The 21,105-nt window shown below is 41.5% G+C and overlaps 1 protein-coding gene across 6 annotated transcripts in view; it reads left to right on the top strand.

Annotated features, from left to right (window-relative positions):
- STAG1 (STAG1 cohesin complex component) overlaps nucleotides 1–21,105 on the top strand; it is a 175,646-nt gene that overhangs the window by 68,735 nt on the left and 85,806 nt on the right. The window contains exon 1 of one of the 6 annotated variants that reach the window (XM_069024277.1): nucleotides 3,351–3,455. The exons of the other annotated variants lie outside the window; for them this stretch is intronic. The gene's annotated coding sequence lies outside the window, so the exon portion shown is untranslated. Of the gene's footprint in view, nucleotides 1–3,350; nucleotides 3,456–21,105 lie in introns of those variants that run through there. 6 annotated transcript variants of the gene reach the window in all.

A 21,105-nucleotide genomic window follows, 5' to 3' on the forward strand; every position in this document is an offset into this window, starting at 1 on the left:
TGGGCAGCACTAAACCAAAGGGATCCTCGGCCCTGTGTTTATATTCTTGCTGATGCAAGCTTTTGGTGAAGGCATATCATAAATATCTTCATTCCCCTGCTGCTCTCTAATTTATTCTCCCTTTCTTTCTCCTCGTTAGAGAAAGCAGCACTCTGATAAGATTCCTATATTTTAAACCCCTTGTTGGTGAGTGATGCAGGCTGAATGCCCACTGTCAGCCATATGCTGCTGGAGCAAGTGCTTCCCAGAAAAGCTTTCTGTGACTGCCTGGGAGGCAGCAGCGCTGCGAGTGCCTGATGTCATCGACTCCCTTGGCTTTTCTTTGAATGGTGACTTGCCATTTTCAGTGCTCTGCTCTATCCCCAGGGGTATCTCTGCTGAGCTTCTTTCAGTGCCTTGTGGTCCCAAACAGCAATGACAGGAGAAAGGATGCAAAAATTACTCACCCCCAAGTCTATAGCGTGTTTGGGAGATTTATTTCTGGGTTGGAATTTTTGCAGTGGCTCCAGTAACAGCTGCAGAACAGGGTTAAAATCCTGGCAAACAGTGCAGTTCTTCCCAGTTTCCAGTAATATGCCTGTTTTCTAGAATTAATAAGAGCTTATCAGAAGAGAGTGGATTTTATTGGTAGTCCACTTAGGGTAAAGTGCATACTAAGCTGTCCTTAATGGAAATGAGAAATAGGGTGTTGTTCTGTATTTTGTGAGGGAGACCAAGATTCTTTTTCATGGGAAGATCATATATTATGACATCTTCATCTCCCTTTAGAGACTTCATTGACATTCTTGCTTATTTTTATTTTTGATAAATAACAACCCCTTGTGAATCTCAATGACTGCTTTATCTTCCTTAATTCTCTTCTTTTCAGTTTGCTCCACTAACATAGTCTTGGATTCTCCGGCCTCCTTTCCCAAAGTTGGATCTAAATACTGACTGATAATATATCTAAGTTTGTGATCAGTAGCTGAAAGGAGGAGGACAACTAACTTGGGAGGAAGTTTCTCAGGAAAGTGTGATGCTAGGTTTATAAATCTACCATTTCAACACTTGATATCTAAATATATGTAAAGTACATTTAGCTTGACGTGTCTTTCAAAAGTTTTGAGCAGGTGAAGAGTGGGTGCCCATTTTCTGGCTTTAATTAGAAATCATTGGGGCACCAAACTGTTTTATTTAGCAACACTATTGACCCTGAAAAAATACCTTTCTGTTTAGAAACACTGATTTTTATGTATTTATCCCATTCTCTTGGGCAGCACAGATGCTTGAGTGAACCTCTTGGCATCTTCTGGCTTTGTTTAGAGCTGTTGCTGAAGTGATCTCTTGTAAATATGAGTAAGCAGGCATATTATGTAAATTGTTAATACTAACAACTGTTAAACTAGTGACCTTTGCAGGTGAACATAAAAGATCTGTGCAATTTAAAAATCAATAAATATACACCAAATATTCAAGCATGTCTGTCCTTTGTCGACTCTTCTGAGTGTCTATTTAATGTATGTCCATTAAAGACGTAGGAGATTAGGTTTTGGTGTGACTCCAGTAATCTTTGTGTGTTTTTAGAGTGCTGTTTGATGTAAATTAGAAGTTTCTTGTATTGGACTGTCAAAATATCTCAGTTCAATAAGCAGATTTGCATGGGAGCTGGTCACTTGTCATCTTTCCTCTAGTTTGCCTGCTCAATCTGTACATATGTTGCCTTTGCTAATTTTGATTACAAAGAAGTGAAATGGTTATGTAAAGAATTTTTCTTTGTCTTGCTTGTTTTTTTCCTTGGAGAATACAAAAAAGTCCCTGCCTTTCACAGCTTGTCTGTGTAGTCTTTTCCATTGTGTTATGTTGAATTTCTGTGGCAGAAAAATGGTTAACAAGGACTGAAACATTCACCCATTCACTTTTTGTTTCTGACCCTTTTAAAATGTGTTGCTTTTAGAGGGAGGATCTTGTATCAGAGAGTACCTTAGAAAGGTGAAAAGGTAAGTGCTAAAATACTACTTCTTCATGGAAAACCAGAAAAAATGCTGTTTTCAGTCCTTGAAAATAAAACAGGTAGGTCTGTTGGTAGTAGGTGTTTATTTTCTGTGGGATTCACAATCTGCAAAGCAGGTGGTGTTGTATTTACTTTCTTATTTCTAAGTCAGGAGCAAACTTTCAGAGTTTTCATTATTAGGTAACAGGGAACTTTTTGATGTTAGCTTGTTGTAATGATAAAGACCTTTTTCAATTATGTGCCACTGGACTGGGGGTGGAGGTGTATCCACACTCCTGGGATTTCCATCTCCAGTGTTGTGCTTTGGTCTGCAGCACTGTGGATTCAGGCACCCTCCTCCCTTGCAGAAGAATTGCAGACCAGCGTTCAGAGTCTTCTGGGGGGTTTTGTGAGCTCTTTTCCATTGCTTTCTTCTTTGTAGGAAGATATTTTTGCTTTTCCCCCTTTTTTCTCTCCTTTTGAATGTTTATGTAAAGCACAGTGTCGAGTGCCGAGCTCTCTTGAGCTGGTTGCAAGCAAACTGAAATGTCTAATCAGCAATATGTGTGTGAGGTCCCAGAAGGATTATAACTGTGTCAGTGTGATGCTGCAACAGGGCTAATTAGCTCTGCCTCTCAGACTGACTAATTAGCTCAGGTATCCTGCTCTGCTGCTATGACAACCAGGCTGTTTCCATTTCTGGAGCTCCCTGGATTTAGAGCTGACTTGGGTATCTGCATGGCTGTCAGCTCATGCCTTCTGTTATTGATGGAAAATAAACAGAAAGCTCCTTGAGCACTCTGACCTTTCTACATTTTAAAGGCAGAGAGCCATGCTTGTGGAATAAATATTTTTTTTTCCTAACCAGAAGCAATTAGTGGTTGGAACAGCCTCTTGAGCTGTGAAGGAAAACTGGCCACTGAGTCCATGGGAGAAAAGAAGCTTTCTTCTGCAGGGGAAAAGGGTCTCACGTAGTTGAAGAGGAAACTACTTGACTACTTTCAAGTGTACAGTGGAATTACTCCCATTCCTTCTCTCCCATCCATCTCCTTCCCTCTCATTTATTTTCTGCTGGGTAAGCCAGAAACCTGTACATTTTTAAACAGGTTTTCAGAAGTGGTTTGAGCACTGCTGCCACTTGCTCGCCTGCCTCTATCAGACAGCTGTGAAACACCAGTTGCTGATGGAACCAAACTGGTGCAACTCCCTTCCTGTTAAATTCCTGGTGGTGTTGTAGCCTCCTCTGGACTGTAAGGGGCTCTCCATTTCTTAACTGCAGCTTTTTGAATTGGCACACTGAAGTTGTCCTTAGTTGCTGAGGGAAGTAATACATTTTCTTTATATGATCTTTCTCATTCTTTATTTTTCGTACAGAATCTTCTCTTTAGGTTCCTGTGTGGAATCAGTCATTGATGAGCAAAATATTCCAGCTGTCACCTGTCGGCCTGGATTGCTGGTGCTGCTTAAGGCTGGGTTTTTCTCAGTTGTGAGTAAGCAGAGATCTGTCTATGACTCTTTCCCCAGGGCTTAAAGCCAGATTCCTTTGTGGTACGTTTTCCTGTGAATCAAACACTTGGGGTGCCACACTCTCTTCCCTCTTCATCCCTGAGTGCCTGGTTGTTCCTCACCTATTTTAGATCCTCTGTCAAATTCTGATCAAATGGTGCAAACTGAGCCAATAAGTGCAGGAGCTCTGAGTTAGCTTGCTCATTTTGGTTTTTGTTAATGCTCTGTGAACTTAATTAAGGCAAACAAATAGATTTCTGCTTTGCCAAAGGAAGTTGAAGGCTAAAACCAGGAAAAAACAGCATCGAGTGGCCACTATATGGTCTGGCAAAAGCAGTGAACAAACTTTGCTTGCTTTGCTTTGGAAAGGATTCCAGAAAGCAAATTAGCCAGGAAATAGTGTTATTTACTGTGATTAATAATATTTTAATAGGGGTTATAACATGGTAATTAGAGAAATGGTCTAAAAAAATGATTTGTGCATGGTTTTGTTTTGTGATTGATGGCATCATCGTCCTGTACAGGTGGATGTTACAGAGCACAAAGAAGACTTTGGTAAATCTGATTTCCTGCATATGGGCCTTTTGCAAGGAACTGCAGAGAGTGAGAAATGTTGCTGACTTTAACATGTGTTAAAAAGCTTTATCTCTTCAGTCATTCAGTTATTATTATTATTATTATTATTATTATTATTATTATTATTATTATTATTAAGAAGTTGGTATCATAAATATTTTGCATTGTGACCAAATTAGAAAATAATGCAATTCATTGCATTGGAGTTTGTATTTTTATTAAGGGTATAAAGTGTGCTTTGTCACAGTTTCTTCAGCAAAATCCCTTTTCAGTGCGTGAATAGAGGGGAGAATGTTGCAAAGAGAGAACTAATGCACATTTTGAAAAAGTGTTACTTACTTGTGTAGGATTTAAGTCATAGCAATGTCAAGGATTTCTAAAATATTTTGTATGCATAGTATACAGAAATAAATGCACCCCAATAACTATGAATCAGTTAAAAACATGCTGTTAACCACATTCAAAAATGGGAAGATAAGACTGTAGGATGGAAATGACTTAATTTCATGTGTGGTGTAGATAAACAAGAGCTGAACTTTGTACTTCTTGTTTTTGAGCCTTGAGGTAATTTTTACAGTGTGTTTATCTTGAAGTGAAAGCTTATAAAATTCAAACTGAAAATAAGATGCAAATGGCTGGGGTAGAAGGTAAATCAGATTACCAGGCATACATTAAATGTTTCAGTTCTTTAAATAAAGATAGGTAGGGTTAAAAAATTTGTATCAGACACTTGACAATTAATATGGTTACATCAAAATCAGTTTTTTTTGAAGAGGTACAAATAGTTAATATCTTTTGACATTCTGGAAATTAAAGCTTTGGTTTTGTGGTGTGTATAGTTTTAAATCAAAAAGGCTTTCACTGTTTCTTCCTGTTTGCTGCTGAATGTATTTGTACTTGTTATCTCATGTACTCTTTCTTCCTTGCTGTTTCTTTTTCCTCTTCTTTAGTTTTTCAAAGATTCTTTGGCTATGAGAAAAGTAATTACAATTTTTTAAACAATTCTTTTTAACTTTGCACGTTACTAACTCTTCTGGGGATGAGAAGTGTTGAAAAATTAAAAAAAAAAATCCCATCTGAAAGTGTAAAAAAGCATTGAAGTAGTGCAACACATTTTGTAGTCACTTGTGAACTAATGGCAGCTCTCTCCCAAAAGATGTATCCTGCTATTTTGAGAAATGAGTGGGGAAAAGCCATAGGAATTTACTTTCAGTGCAGGAGACATGAAGGAAGGGCACACTGGTTTGTAGTTTGAAAATCTGAATGAAATACCTGCTGTGCTGAGTTCTGACTGCAGGCCAAGGTTTCCCTCTATGAACTGGTAACAGAAACAACACTAATTCAAACCAAACATATTTTTCTTTATTACTTGCTACGTGAATATATCGAACTATTCACCTTGCACGTATGACAGCAGACCAAAAAGGGAGCTGGCTTAAAATCAGCTAGTAACTAATTTATGGGTATGAATTAATATAAACTTTCAGATACTTAAAATAAATGTATTTAATTAATTGACAGAACTTGTGGTACTAGAGTATTTTAGATCAAATGTATAATGTAATGAAAGACAAATTAGCTTTGAAATGAATTCTGCACTGCTGGTTCTGTATTAGTTCAAATCTCTGCTGAAAATGAAAGCACTCCTTGTAAGCTTGGAACAAAGTCTGTGTTCTGCCCCTGTGCACTACTAAGTAAACTCAGAGCTTGTAAAATGACTTTTGGCACTGCTCATTGGAGATAAATTGTGCAAGGAGTTCAAATACTACTGCCTGTTTTCCACTATATTAATTTAATTACATCTATATTGATCTGGAAAATAGCACTATTCACATGACTACAGAGATAAAACTTGAGGAATCTCTCAGACTGTGCTTTAATGCTACAGCTTTTCAAGAGAAGAGCAGTAAATATCTCTCAGTGTTAATGATTCCGAATAGTTGCTGCCTTAGCCAGATCTGGGCCATTTCCTCTTTATGGTTTTTTTCTGTATTATGCAAATTCATTACAGGAGGAACACCCTCTGTACTAAGCAGAGGAGCAAAAGCCTTAGTCTCATTTATTTTTGACAGTATTACTCTAAGACTCATGAACAAATGATGTCAGTATATGAGTTTGCTAGCTGTGTGTGAGATACATTGCTGGATTTATTGTAGATGACAGGTGCTTCCTGTGAAGACAAGAACCAATTATGAAAAGCAACTGAACACCACTAGATCTTAGATCTTTTCTGACTGGGTTACAAATTGGAAAAGTACTCATGTCTCTGGCCTTTCAAAGATGCAAATTCTGCTGAAGGTTTAGTCAGACTTTTTGCAGACCGAGGGTAGGAATTAAATTGCAAAAATGACATTTCTCTCAGCAAACACTGTGATTATGGTTCTCTCTCCTTTGCATTAATGAAGCCATAGACTTATTTGATTAAGTGCAGTGCTGATACACTGCAGTAATTATTTCTGAAGAGAAGGAGATGGGGATGATTAAAAGGATCTGTATCCTAATGAAAAAGTGGTATTCTCTGGCACAAAGAAAGTGGTTAACCAAATCCAATATTCTCTTAATCTGCAGGCATTCAGGAGTAGCTGGATAGAGAAAAAAAAAACAAACTTGGGTTTCAAAGAAGAGACAAATTGGAAGATGTGGACTCTGAAGCAGATCCAGTCCTGCTCACATTCCACCACTGCCTGCTTCTTTCCTTATTTATATCAGTCTGATCAGATTGCCTCAGTTGTCTTTAACCTGAGCTATGACCAGCTGAGCCCTACAATTGGTCATGTCCTTTTAACTGGAAGGTACAGCATTTTCTGCCACTGCTGGAGTCAAACTCATTACAGGGCAGAATGGTGTAAATAGCCCTTCCCTTGTCTTTTCCTTATTTGCATGGAGCAGGAAGAGTGCTGGAATGTTTCTGGGTGCCTGGAAGGGTGGGAGGGGGTGTTGTACAAAAGTGCTTCCAAACCCTGACCAGCAGCCTCTGTCCCCTTGTTGAAGGACTGATAACCCCAGCAGAGCTAAGCCCAGTTCTTGGGTGACTGTCATTAGCTCAGACACAGGTGTAGAGTTTTGCATTTCTTTCTGGTAACACCAGTAGCTTAAATTTCAGCTTTGGACTCCTGGTGTCAGCCCTCCCTACCTGTAGTATTGGCCCTGGGTGTAAAGGGATGAAGCCTAAAGCACCTTGGGCTGATGAGAGCCCTTTCCTTCAGGAGCAGTCAATGGCCTTTAATAGGCACCATCTCTTGTGGGAATTGGCTTCTACAAAGTCATTACATCATTTTTTGAAAAACCTTTAATGTAGTTTGTCAGATTTATCACAATCTCTACTCTTTGTTTATTTCATCATTATTGAAATAAATGTTCTGGATAATTTAAAAGTTCGTGTGACTTAGGAAAAAGGCCTAGAAATACTTTTAGCAATTTATGAGAGTGAAAACAAACTCTATATATTAGTCACAGAGATATAGATGTAGTGGAATTTCAATTTGTGGTGACATAAATAATGGCAATTTTCTGTACTGTTGGTTCAAACCTTCTTTGTCTCACACTTTGATTTCCATCTTATATTCTTCAAGTCACTTTAATTAGCCATTCAAAGTGACTTTTTTTCATTGATGAAGAGGAGGCAGATGTATTTCAAGGAAACAACATCTTTTTAGGTTAACAAAGTATTGCTGTTACTGCTGTGTTCTCACAGCCTCCCTTGTAAACTGCTAGTTTTTTCCTTGTGGTGGAGAAGACTGAAAAATGCAAAATTTAAGACACCAGGTGAGTCTATTTCCACAGATCTCCATAAAACCAGAAGTACTTTCTCACAGTTAGAGCTGGACTTACCAAGAGTCCCTGTTTTTCTTTCCAAAGTTTTGAACCAAAAGAAACAGAGAATCTCACCAAGTAGAGCACATGTGTTTCCCATGGACACAGCTGTGTGTGCCAGTGTATTTGTAGGGAGCTCCCTTGGCTCCAGGGATATTGCTCATGTGACATGTTTGAAAGGAGCTCAACCAGAGTCCTCAAAGTACTCCTTTGAGATTTGTGTGACAACCAAAAAAGGCATGGAATCCCACACCATCCTGACTGCAGCTGGGAATTGGCCTCTCTGATCTTGGCACCTGTGTCACTTTTGGAGTGTGAAACTGCTGGTGGATGGAAATGGCAGCAGTTACTAGTACAGTCCAGTTGCCCAGTGATCTTCTTACTCTTAACTCCATGTCTTGTAACAAGAATTTTGTATTTTATGTGTCTCAGTTTTACTTACTGTTTAGAACCAGCTGTAGATTCTTGCTTCTTGTTCCCTAGCATTAGGACATATAGTGGATATCATTAAAATTCTGTCTTCAGAACCTTTGAAGACAATTTACTTCTGATCTGCAGTGAGGGGGTTATTCTAAAGCTGTGGCCTAACAAAACAAAAATCTCAAGTGATTTTTGCAGTTCTTAGAGCTGTAAAATGGGCTGGGTGGGAAGGGACCTTAAAGCCCATCTCATTCCACCCCCTGCCATGGGCAGGGACACCTTCCACTGGCCCAGGCTGCTCCAAGCCCCGTCCAACTTGGCCTTGGACACTGCCAGGGATCCAGGGGCAGCCACAGCTGCTCTGGGCACCCTGTGCCAGGGCCTGCCCACCCTCCCAGGGAACAATTTCTTCTAATATCTAACCTAAACCTGCCCTCTGACAGTGGGAAGCCACTGCCCCTTGTCGTGTCCCTGATCCTTTGTCCCCAGTTCCTCTCCAGCTCCCCTGGAGCCCCTTTAGGCACTGGAAGGGGCTCTGAGCTCTCCCTGGATCCTTCCCCTCTCCAGGTGAGCACCCCCAGGTCTCCCAGCCTGGCTTCAGAGCAGAGGGGCTCCAGCCCTGGAGCAGCTCCAGGACCTCCTCTGGACTCTCTCCAGCAGCTCCAGGTCTGTCTTGTGTTGGGAGCCCCAGGGCTGGAGGCAGCTCTGCAGGTGGGGCCTCACCTGAGCAGAGGAGGAGAATCCCCTCCCTCACCCTGCTGCCCATGCTGTGGGATGAGCCTGGGACAGGGGCTCTGTGGGCTGGGAGCACAAACTGCTGGGTCACAGGCAGTTTTTCATCCACCAGTTCAAATTAGAGAGTCACATGCACTGACATATTTGCATTTAAAGAGAGAAGAAAATACATTGAACTGTTAGGCCTGTCTAGACATCATCATTGCATCCTGGCATGGCACCATCAGTAGAATCTCAGCAGACCACATTCTTTTTGGGTTCAGAGGAAAGGAATCAATTTGTTTTCATATCTTGTTTTATAATTTGGTAAATTGTGTAAGTGGCCAGTGACAGTATCTTTTTGCTCAGAATGGTGAGAAGGTTGAGTTTGATTTGGCAGCACTTTGATTTGTAATTTTCCAACCATTGCAACAAGTTGAATTGTCTTTTCAACCAGTCACCACTGAACATGCTTCCAGAAGGTGTAAACCTTTCCACTAATATACAGAAGAAGATATCTGTCAGTCAGTTCCTGATACCATTTGTGGGTATTTCAGTACCAGATTGAATCTTAAATCCTGATAAATAAAGGAGATTCAAACTGCCATGAATTCTTTATCTGACTTACAAAGGGTTTAATCTTAGTGATGATAGTGCAGAAAGCCAGGCTGAGATACTCTTTCTTCTTAAGATTTGCAAATTAATGTAATTTTTCTTTCTTTTTCACTTTTTTTATTTTTTCTTTTTTCCCCTGAAGATGCCAGGCTTGTGGGGCTGGAATCAAAATAGTGAAGGTTTGTTGTTGATGAAGAGATGCAGAAATTTGCCTTACTGGTGTCATATGCAGAAACAGCTTATTCTGATGTTTCTTGAATGTATTTGTTGTCAACTTCTAACTAAGCCCATGGATTAGAGTTTAATTTTTGATGTTTGCATTTGGAATTTCTTACCCTTCTGTCAAACAGATACTTCTTTTTTTTCCTTTTTTGTGGTGTGTGAGTACACTTGAGCTGTAATATTTTTGAATATTTTCTGTGTCCTGTGTTCAGCTCCACTTGTAGCACTTAGAGGAGAAAGTGGGAAGCAGGAAAGGTTCCAGCCCAGACCCATTAATAGAAGCATTTGCAATCCAGTTTGTCTAATAGCAGTGATGGATGTTCTCACTCTCAAATTTTAATATTCAGCCCTTTTTTTCCCTCTGGTTTCCATGGTAGCCTGTAACAGCAGGATTATCCTTCAGCTGTGTGCTGTGTGTAAAAATCACTTTATAGAGCTCTGAGTTGGCTACTTCCTTGGGAAGAACAGGCTGCTCTTGGGAAGGTGAGCAGCCTCAGCCTGGGAAGTGCTCCCTTCTGCCTGTGCTGAGCAAAGCTTGCAGTTCCTTCTGACTGGAAACAGGGAGAGACATCACACTGTGATGAAAAATGCATTTAACCCTTAGGGAGTTGCAGACTTTGATCTCATGCAAACAGTTTAAGGTGGCAGGGCCTGTGAAAATGGGCAGTGTATCCCTGCATTTCTTTCTTGCTCTTGTCAGCCTGTAATAACAGCAGCCAAGTACTAAATGTCACAGAATCCCAAGATGGTTTGGGTTGGAAGGGACCTTAAAGCTCATCCAGTGCCACCCCCTGCCAGGGGCAGGGACACCTTCCACTGTCCCAGGCTGCTCCAAGCCCCATCCAGCCTGGCCTTGGGCACTGCCAGGGATCCAGGGGCAGCCACAGCTGCTCTGGGCACCCTGTGCCAGGGCCTGCCCACCATCCCAGGGAACAATTCCTTCCCAAGATCCCATCCATCCCTGCCCTCTGACAGTGGAAAGCCATTCCTCATTGTCCTGTCACTCCAGGCCTTTGTCCCAAGTCCCTCTGGCTTTCCTGGAGCTCCTTTAGGCCCTGGAAGGTGCTACAAAGTCTCCATAGAGACCTATAAAAATTAATTGTATGTATGAAGTCTCACTTGTAGGGAAACTACAAGGAGAAGTTGCAAGAAGGGGAAACTGAAAAATCTGTAACAGTGGAATGAAGGATGGAAAGGTAAACTTGCACCTTTAAATGCAGCAGAGTATAAGGGGAAAGGAAGAAATCATGGATTCTGAAAACTGCAAGAAAGGAATGTGTTCTTTGAGGACACATCTGCACAGAGGAGCTTAGGAAGCAGGAGAAGAGAGAGGCAGGCGTACATCACAGTGGTTTTGCTTTGCTTCAACAGCCAAAAGAGCAGTTTTCTCTTTTCACCTGATGAACACATTGAGAACTGCTTTAAGCTGCTGCAGAATGATGGAGCCAGAATATACCACTGAACAGGGCCAGAAATTACAATGTAACTCCATTTTTTAATGTTCTCATCAAGCAGTTGATCCATAGTGTAACACCCCTCAGTGTTTATGCTGTGGGCTTCAAGGACAATTTCATGGGGGAAGGATGAGAAAGCAATTAGTAGGTAAGAGTCTGTGTTGACAGGAATGAGAATGTAATTATGCCCAAAAAATTGGGTACTGTACAGAAAACTCAGCATTCTGGTTAAACTTAAATATGTGAGTATGTTACAGGAAAGACACCCTGATATTAAGGCTTCCAGACATCTTAAACTGATAGTGGGGGAGATGGAGCACTGAGAAGTCCTAAAAGAAAAATTTGCTGAAAGTGCTGAAATCTGGGGGGAAAAATATCATTTGTTACAAAATACTGAGAAAACTAAATGCCCTTTACAAAATAAAACACTAGATGAAGGTTCTGTTAAAATACTTTATTTTACAGTATTGCTCTGCATTTTGCCACTTCCAAGATTTTTTCCACCAAGCTGTAAGACACAACCAGAGGAGTTCCAGGGCTGGTTAACCTGGTCTGGTGGAAGGTGCTCCCATCCATGGCAGGGGCTAGGAACGAGATGAGCTTTAGGGTCACTTCAACCCAAACCATTCTCTGAGTCAGCTGGCTGCTTTATTCTGTGCCTTGCATTTGTGTATCTACCAGGAATTGTATGATAACACATGGTGTGTTTACACAGCCATTTTTAATTTGCACAAAGTACGCCATTTCAACTAATTCTGGTTGTTACATTTGTAAGGTAGAGGATCCAAAGCAATGTAAGAGGATTTATAACTAAGGATTTAAGGCATTTTTCTGATTGAATATGCTTTCCTTGCAATGTTCCTCTGTGTTTTTCTTCTTTCCTTTTTCCTTAGCAGCACTTGATTAATTTTCCCCCTTGAGTCCACTATCTTTATGTTAATTAATATACTCAGACTTTTCATTCCCTCTTGTATTTCATCTGTGATTTATTACTATTTGTCTTTCAGCACTCTTTTCAGGGCCTGCTGCTTTATTACTTCTGTAAAGTTTTGGGTTTCTAGTATTATTAAGTTTATACAGATGAATCTTACACACTGACTGTTGAGAAACACATTGTATGTTGAGCTTTCCTAGTTTTCTGCTCCTTTTTCCACATTCCCATTTATATTTGTCCTGTCAGCACTTGCTGTGATCTGTGTGTGTTCCAGCAGTTTATCTTTTCTCAATTCTGAGGTGACAGTTCCCTCTTGCATTGTATTTTTAGAAGCATATCCAGACTTTTATGGATTTTGGCTCTGTGTTCTCTCATTCTCTTACCTATGCCAAAACATGTTGAGCAACTATTCATTGTGTTGTTTTAACTTCACTTTTGATATGATGCTTCCTCTTATTTTTCCGTAGTGGCCAAGTTCCAATCAAAATTGTAAAAATTAAAGTTTTCCTCAAGGGTGTTTGTTCTACAGGGTGTCTTCTACAGGGTGTTATCTTTGTAAATCCCTTTTAAGTAAAGATCTCGTCTCTCGTCTGGAAATGGCCAATCCAGGCACAGAGTCATTGATATCACAAGCTTTAGAGGCAGCAGGTAGAGAATCTGTGCCACTGCCAGAGAGGAGGTTTTTCAGATAGCATGTGACATGTTTAAACCATTGCTGTTACTAGTTTCCTACTCCTCCTCAAATTGCTTAAAGACTAAGCTCAGAGTACCTAGACTTCTTAAAGTTCGTGGAATGGAAATGTGAAGTCCTTGATTTTGTCTGATAGGTACATATTTGCAATGAGGAAAAAGCTGGACTGCAGCCTAAGCCCTCTTCCTTATGTTCTCTGGTAAGGAAGGGCCTTTTCCTGCTTTGCCCTTTGTTCTTATATTTAGGGTTTTACATACCCAAAGAGTGGTGTCACACTCAGGGTACCTGGAGTTACAATTGTTTGTGTGCTGGTCTTGTGTACATTCCTCCATGAGACTGCTGAGGGATACCTGGAAAATGGGGAATATGCAGTTAGGGACCATCTTGGAGGTAGTTTAAATTGTCCAGACTCTTACAGGAACCTCTGGAATAAATGAAAAGCAGTCTGCAGCATCCTTATCAACCCTCTTGTAAGAACCCCCCCTTCCTGTGCTTCTTCCAGGGTTCACTGGCTGCTGCAGAGCTGCACATGTCAGACAACAATGTCACCTCCACAGCTCCTGATCCCTCCCCAGATCGTTCTGGTGCCTGTGCTAATGAAGCCACACAGAGCAGCAGACAGCCTTGGGAGGTTGGTGACTCACCAAAGCTGACATACAGAGAGACTAAATCAAGGTTACACACAGCATCTGAAGTTTAGCACTTACTAATTTCTGCTTTAATTGCTAAGCACAAAGATAAGGGGGTTTTTGCATGTGATTTCTCAAATTCTTTGTGTTTCATTACAGGAAAAAGCTCCATACGTGTGTTCAGATAGTCAGAAGGTAAATAGGGGCTTTGGAATGGGCTAACAGCTAAGAGAAAATGGTTTTTTCCCTAGAAAAGCAGGAAGAAATAATTATGTGAAAGAAGAGAGTTCCTCTCATCTTGCATACTTTTAAATGAGGAGGGGAAAAGCTAAAGGCATTGCTTTGTGCCAGCTCATCTAATTTTTTCATTGTCTTTTCACAGGTCATTGTCAGTAAATGCTTTGGTCTGTAATATACTCTAAATAGGTGATTTCATGAGAAGCAGAACTAATGAAGAGGGATTTCTAATGTATCTGCATTCAACTTTCCCAAATCATACAAAAGCAGGTGAATGTGCTCATGAAGTGCAGGATAAGCTGTATGAGAGACAATATTCTGCATGCTGTGTAACTCCAAAAAAGATTGGGACACACTGCTGGGCAGGAGGTGGTTGTGCTTCAGGTGAAGCTGTTCTTGAAGAAGCAGCAGCATTCCCAGTGTGTCCTGTCTGTCTCCAGTTCAGTGGGAGGCTGAGATTAACAGAGATTGGGGTTGTGGTTCACACTGTTCCCCAATGACCTCATTGGCTTCTGTTCAGTGACCTGCTTTTGTAAAATTTATTGGGACACTTTATATCCAACACCGGTATGGTTTGGTTAAACAAAAAGATTAGAATTTATTAAGCAGCACAGTTACAGACAGAAGTGCACCCAAGTCTCCTTTCCTTCTTTCAGGCTAATAAAAAGAGCATAGAAATGTTGCAGATAGATGGTGGCTTTCACTTAATGAGGGAAATCCATGATGTTTCTGTATCTTCAGTCTCACTTTTTGGTGCACATCAGCTTTCCTCACATTGACAGCTAAAGTTCTTCACTGCTCTGCAGCAGCTCTGTGGTGCTTACAAAGCCTCTGCTTTACTGTTGTTTAATGTGTTGGCTTTTTTCCATCAAGTGAAGGATATGGGAGGATACTGGTCAGCCCTGGCCTGGTGGCTCTCTGGATGGTGCTGTTGAACACTGAAAAGTAAGGATTGGCTCTGGGAAACCTGGAGCTCAGCAGTCTCTTTGGTGTTAATAAGGTTCAGCACTGAATAGATCTCAAATGCAGACACCCCCCTGTAGTCCTGATCCTTCCCTTTCATGTGCTGGAGCAGCAAACAGTTACAGGAAAATGCAGAGGCCCTGAACTGAGGGTATTTCTTCAGAGCTGTGTCTGGGAAGCTCTCATGGTTAACAGCAGGTTAACAGCATCTTCCTTGAGGAAAATGAGGAAAGGGCAGTTCTCCCAAGGGACAAGAGGCAGGTGAGCAAGGAGCAGAGTATGATGGTCCATCAGCAGCTGCAAGGGACTTGCTTTTGGCCTGCTGAGCTCTGTCAGATCTTTGGCAGCTCCCAGGTATGGCACAAAATGGCCTCTTGTTTCTCTCTTTTTTCCCCCCTTGGTTTTCTTATTAGATACTATGTTTTGTGGGCTCTAGAGCCTGTCACATCAATTGAAAATCACTAGATAATTACTTCTCATTTTGTAGTTTTTAGGACTTGCCTTTCATCTTCCCTACTTAACTACTTCTGAGAAATACAGGTAGAAATAAGAGTAACAGATGTCTGAGGAAAGGATCAAAACTCCATCAGGGAAAGCAGAAAGATTGAGGGAAGGAGGATAGACCATGGCTGTCTAATCCTCCTGTGACTGTCTTTTGCCTCCTGACTTTCTGGAAAGTTGAGGTACTATGTTTTATGGCATTTTGTTTTATGTGCTGGAGAGATGTTGAGATCTTGAGTAACAAGAGGTTTGTTTCTCTGATACAGAAAATACCTTTTAGCAAAAACATGTGAAGGCATGTTGCAATGCTGACAGTATGTATGTGGGTCACTGCTGAGCTCTGGGAACCTGCAGGTGGGACAGGCACATCCAGAGAAAGTGGAAGGAGGGGTGGACACTGAAGTGAATGTTTGGTTTCTGTGAAAGTGAGCTTGAAGTTTTTTGAAGCTTGACATGTGGGTAAGTGCAATGTGGTTAAGAGAGTCAGCCTGGGTTTCCAGGGGGCTTTCTGGGGAGTGCTCACTCTCCTGAGCAAGGAGAAACTGGGCAGCAGCATTGCTCAGTCTCAAAAAGGCCAAAGGAAGATCTTGCTGCTTGCTTCAATTATTGGAGGACTAGAGAGAAGGGGACTGCAGACTCTTCATGCAGTCAGTTCTGTGGCACGTAACAGACACAAGTAGAAATGTGGGAAATTCTAGTTTGACAGAATGGGAAACATTTCTGCCATGAGGTGGTCAGGCACTGGAGGCAGAAGGGCTCTCTTTGAGGGTGAACCCAGTGTGGGTTCACTGTCCTAGGACATACTCAGACTCACCTGATTTAGCTGGGATCTCTGCTTTGGGAAGGTTTTGGACTAGCTGACAGTCAGGAATTCTGCCACCTGAAATTATTCTACAGTTCTAGACTTCTGAGGGAGGTAAGAAGCTGTGAGTTTGTCCTTCTGTGGACAGCATTTGGTAAAAATCATAGGAAATAGAACAGGGATAAATAATCTGTGTTAAAATAGTAGTTATGTACTTACTGCTTTTAAAATTTGTGGGTTAAACCTTTCAGCTGTCCAGAAGAATGCATAATAAAGAGTCAATAAAATACAAAGCCTATTCCAGTATGGTGGAACAGAAATCCATTATTTTTCCTTCAAAAAGTACTCAGTGTCTTAAAAACTGCTCTGGGGTTTATTGTAGAAAGTACAATAGTGGTACAAAGCAATTGCTCTCAGTTGAAATGAGTTTATCAGACAGATTGGATGTTTTCAAGGCCTTTGTTAGTACATTATCCCACACCTGAGCTTGTGTTGTAACAAGAGACACCTGGTGCCAAGCCTCAGCTCATTCAGCAGGTGCTTGTGAGCAGTGGAGAACTCCCCCAAGAGCCCAGGGCACAGGTAGGATGCCTCTTGTTAGCAATGGCAATAGTGTTTCCTCTCCGTTGGTGGCTGCAGAAATGCCCACACAGCACGAGTGTGCTCATGTTTGTGTTGTCAGGCTCTTGTCCTGTCACCTGACCCCGCTGAGAAGTGCCTGGCAACGCTGTCTTTGCCCCCTCAGATCAGGTGTTTAGGCACACAGGTTCCTCTGGCAGGAGGGAAGAACTTGTGCCCACACTGGGCCCCTTGTTTCAGAGGGAAGCTTTGGTGGGGGCCTGCTCACAGGGCAGGTGAGGGGGGAGAGCAGATGTGAAAAGAGCCTGTGATAAAGGCACTCAGAAAGAGGAGCTAGACCTAAATGGACCTAGTGCAAATATTTACATTGTTGTATCTTACACTTAACTTGGAGCTCAGCCTCCACACTACCTCTGTTTATATTGCTGGATTTGAGTCACTTCTGACAGGAGGCAGCCAAAGGCTGCTTCCACACACGTGCTGATAAGCTGTAGTTACATTCTGCTCTTGGAGCCTGCTGTCATTGTCAGTAATCTGGAAATACAACTTCTGTGCTTGGCAGTGCTCTGAGAGGCAAAGTTAAGAATTAGAAATAAAGGGCAAATTTATATGTACATATATTAGACACAAAAAATCTCTCTCAAACTTACATTGCACCTGCACTTTGAGCATTGAATGTAGTTCTGACCATTCCACTTCCTAAAGGATACACAAATTTAGAGAGAAAAACCCAAGCAATGGGGAAAAGAATGGCAAATAGAGGAATAGTTTTTCATGCTGAGATTAACAGGGTGTTGTGGTTCACACTGTTCTCCAGTGACCTCGTTGGCTTCTGTTCAATGACCTGCTTTTGTGAAATTTATTGGGACACTTTATATCCAATTTGCAAAAAGATCCTGGTTTATCAAATAAAATGATAGGCAGCAGTTTAGAAATAGAAGGAGGTACCTTCTGAAGGCATGTGGGGCTAACTGCAGGTTGCATTGATGCAGGGTTCTGTAGAGATGGAAAGTACAAATGAGTTAAGAGATGATGGATCCACTATCAGCTGTTAAATCCCATAGTCACAGAGTGCTTTAACACTCCACAGCTCAGGTAAACCCTGAACTACTGCCAAATGTGAGATTTGTGTGATGCTGCCTTGTGCTTGCATTCTGCCTAACACCCGGTGCTGATTGCTGAGTACAGGAATCCCGAGGTTAATTTGTTTCACCACATCCACCAGAAACGTTCTTAACAAACATCTGCTTACAGCACACGTGCAGGAGGCACAGCATGAGCAGTGCTCACAGAAATGAACCTTGGCACCTGCCCTGGGGAACAGGTGGGAAGTTTCAGAGGAGCATTTCTTGGATGTGTGCTTTTCCCTCTCTCCTCAAGTGTGAGTGTCTTCTGTGGCCACAGACACCTCATTCACCCACAGTGACCTGGGTTAGTGCAGGGCAGGATGTGGCTGTGGGGCAGCTGTGGAGCTGAGGGCATCCAAGAGCAAGAGCTGTAAGACATTGCCAGGAACAAACTGCTGCCTTTGGGGCAGCAAAGGCTCCTCAGCTTTTCACTCATGTTCATGTCACTGACTGCTGTTTAAAGCTGCCTGCCAAAAAGGTGGGTGCCAGGTGAGAATTGCTGCTTTAAATCATCAAAGCATGGAAAGATCTATTTTCTGAAATAATTCAGTCAAAATGCTAGATTGCAAGTTTAGTATCTTTGGTTAGTAATTATGTGGCTTCATGCAAATCATCTCCGTGAGGATGCAAAGCAGCTTACACCTGGCAAGTGCAAATGCTCTAGAGCCATCTCAAACCAGCCTTATCTGCCTTAAACCCAGAGCAAGGGAGTTTCCTTTATCAAAATTCTGAGCCTTGAGCACATGAAGTGTACTATTTTGGATGCACTAGATTACATAGGCCTACTTCTTTTCCTGCTAGCAGTTTGGGGACTGAGTGTGCTTTCTTGCTGAAGAGCATTTCACCAGTTTCCTGCCTATGACATCCTTTGGCAGTGTTGGCTGGCAGCTGTCATTCTAGCTGTTCTAAGTAATTGTGTCACCAGCAAACTATCTGCTCCTTTATTATCCTTTCTTTCAAAGCATTTATATCTGCTATGGAACATATTTTATCCACATCTTTACATAGAAAGATCTATTGGTAGGTTCATTCTGTTCTGGAAACTGACCATTTTTGCTACCTTTGTTTTCCTGGTTTTAATCTGAAAACTTTCCTTGCATATGATTATTGCATATCAACTCCTTTAAGAAAATGAGGGAGATTATTGTAGGATTTTGAAAATATCTCTGTGTTGCATAAATGTCTGACTTTCAGCTGGAGCTCCAGGGGGATTGTGAAGTATTACTTGAGAGAAATAACATCAACCCTTGAACAGACACACCAGATCTGTAGTACAGCACCTCCCAGTCTGACACAGCAATCACATTTAATGTTGTGTAGTTCTTTGGGTCACTCCTGAATTCTTTATTTTTTTCCCTTTTTTATTCTTCTGACACTCAGCATAGTTTAAGCAAGTAGCAAATTCTCACACATAATTGCAGTTTCAGAATTTCATAGGATCTGTTTTGTTTAAAGTAGAGATGAAGTTTCTATCTCTTTATACTATGAGAATATGTACTTTTTTATTTTCAGCAAGGGGAAATAACTGGATTGTCAGTGACATACATAATTCTCTTCTATGTACAACTCTCTGATTATCTTCAATGTATTTCTTTCCATACTTGTAATGAGGGAGTCAGTGCCATCACTGTTATCTTTTGGATCAAATAACATCTTGGATTTTTAAACAGATTAGCAGTTCATATCAAATGAAATGCTAGTTACTGTAGATAAAGTTATCAACTCCTTAATCTCATTCAGAACTTTGAATTTAAAAGTGTAATTCAGAACTGCTGTTAAAATGAAACAATTATCATTGAGTTTGAGTATCAGAAATAGCAAGGATTTGATATTAAATTCTGCTGTTTTGTACAGTGACCCCTGTGTTAGTAAAAAAAAATTAATAAATCCTCCCAGACTGACACTGAACCGTGCCATAAACCAAATCCCTCCTGATGGGAGAGAATTTTCTAAAAGTCCTTGCAAGGAGTTTCAAAGATAAACTGAGACTTTTCCTTGAGTTTCAATGCTGCCATTTAGTTGTTTATTAGGTCTTATCAGAGGAACAGAGCCACCAGCGTGACCCAGGTACAGCATAGAGCCCTGAAAGCAGGAGTGAAGTCTAATTATCAAGATTTACACGGCCTTTTAAAGATAATTTAACCAATAGTTACTAAAAACATACATTATTTTCACTTTCCTACCAATTATTCAGTAACACAGGCAGGAACTGTGGAATTTTCTATCCAGTCATTCCAAACTACTTTTACTGCAGAACATGGAGTAGTAGAAGAAGGAGAAGAAGGTTTAGAGAACAACAACAATCCTCCATTTTGATATTTTTTACTCTTATCTATTTACTACAAAGAGAAGCCCAAAACCTCTAAATTTTTCACCCTGTGACAATCTTACATAGTAGTCTATCACCTAATTCCCACCACTGTATTTTCTAGTTGTTGTCTGACTGTTGGTAATTTTTTCTGAGGTTTGAAGCCAAAACAGTGTTGTTCAGGGGGGTAAGAACCCTTAAAAACAGGCAGAGAAATATTCTCAGTACTCTGGGTTCCTGCACCAGATTTACTCATAACCTTTAATGATGCTCCTTATAGATGTTGGCAGTATTAACATTACTGATTGTTTTAAGCACAGGCTCATGGAATTGTTTAGATTGGAAAAGTGACACTCTCCAGTTCAACCCTTCCCCAGTGCTGCTAAGGCCATCACTGACCCCAGTCCCTCCCCAAGTGCCACATCCACATGGCTTTTAAATCCCTGCAGTGATGGGGGCTCCACCACTGCCCTGTCAGCCTGTGCCAGGGCTGGACAACCCTTCTGGTGAAGAAATTGTCCCCAGTATCCAACCTAACCTTCCTCTGGCACAACTTGAGGTCATTTCCTCTTGTCCTGTTGCTTGTTACTTGAGAGAAGTGACTGACCCCCAGCTGCCCAGCAGCTCCCTTTAGGCAGAGGGTGAGAAAGTGTTCCCTGCACCTTCTTACTGAGGGTGCCCTCCTTCCCCTCATCCAGATCATGGCTAAAGATACAAAACAGGACTGGCCCCAGCACTGGGCCCTGGGGACACCCTGGTGACTGACCACCACCTGGGTGTTGCTCCATTCCCCATTGCTCCCTGGGCCCACCATCTAGCCAGTTTTTTACCCTGTGAAAACTCTGCCCATCCAAGCCATGAATGGCCAGTTTCTCTAGGAGAAGGCTGTGGGAAATGGTCAGAGGCTTTGCTGAAGTCCAGGTAGACACCTCCACAGTCTTTCCTTCATCCAGTAAGGAGGTCATAGAAGGAGGTCAGGTCGGTGAAGCAGGGCCTGCCTTTCATAAACTCACTCTGGCTAGGCCTGGTCCCTAACTAAAGTTTT

Source organism: Aphelocoma coerulescens, chromosome 9 (assembly GCF_041296385.1).
Source record: "Aphelocoma coerulescens isolate FSJ_1873_10779 chromosome 9, UR_Acoe_1.0, whole genome shotgun sequence".
Taxonomy (NCBI): domain Eukaryota; kingdom Metazoa; phylum Chordata; class Aves; order Passeriformes; family Corvidae; genus Aphelocoma; species Aphelocoma coerulescens.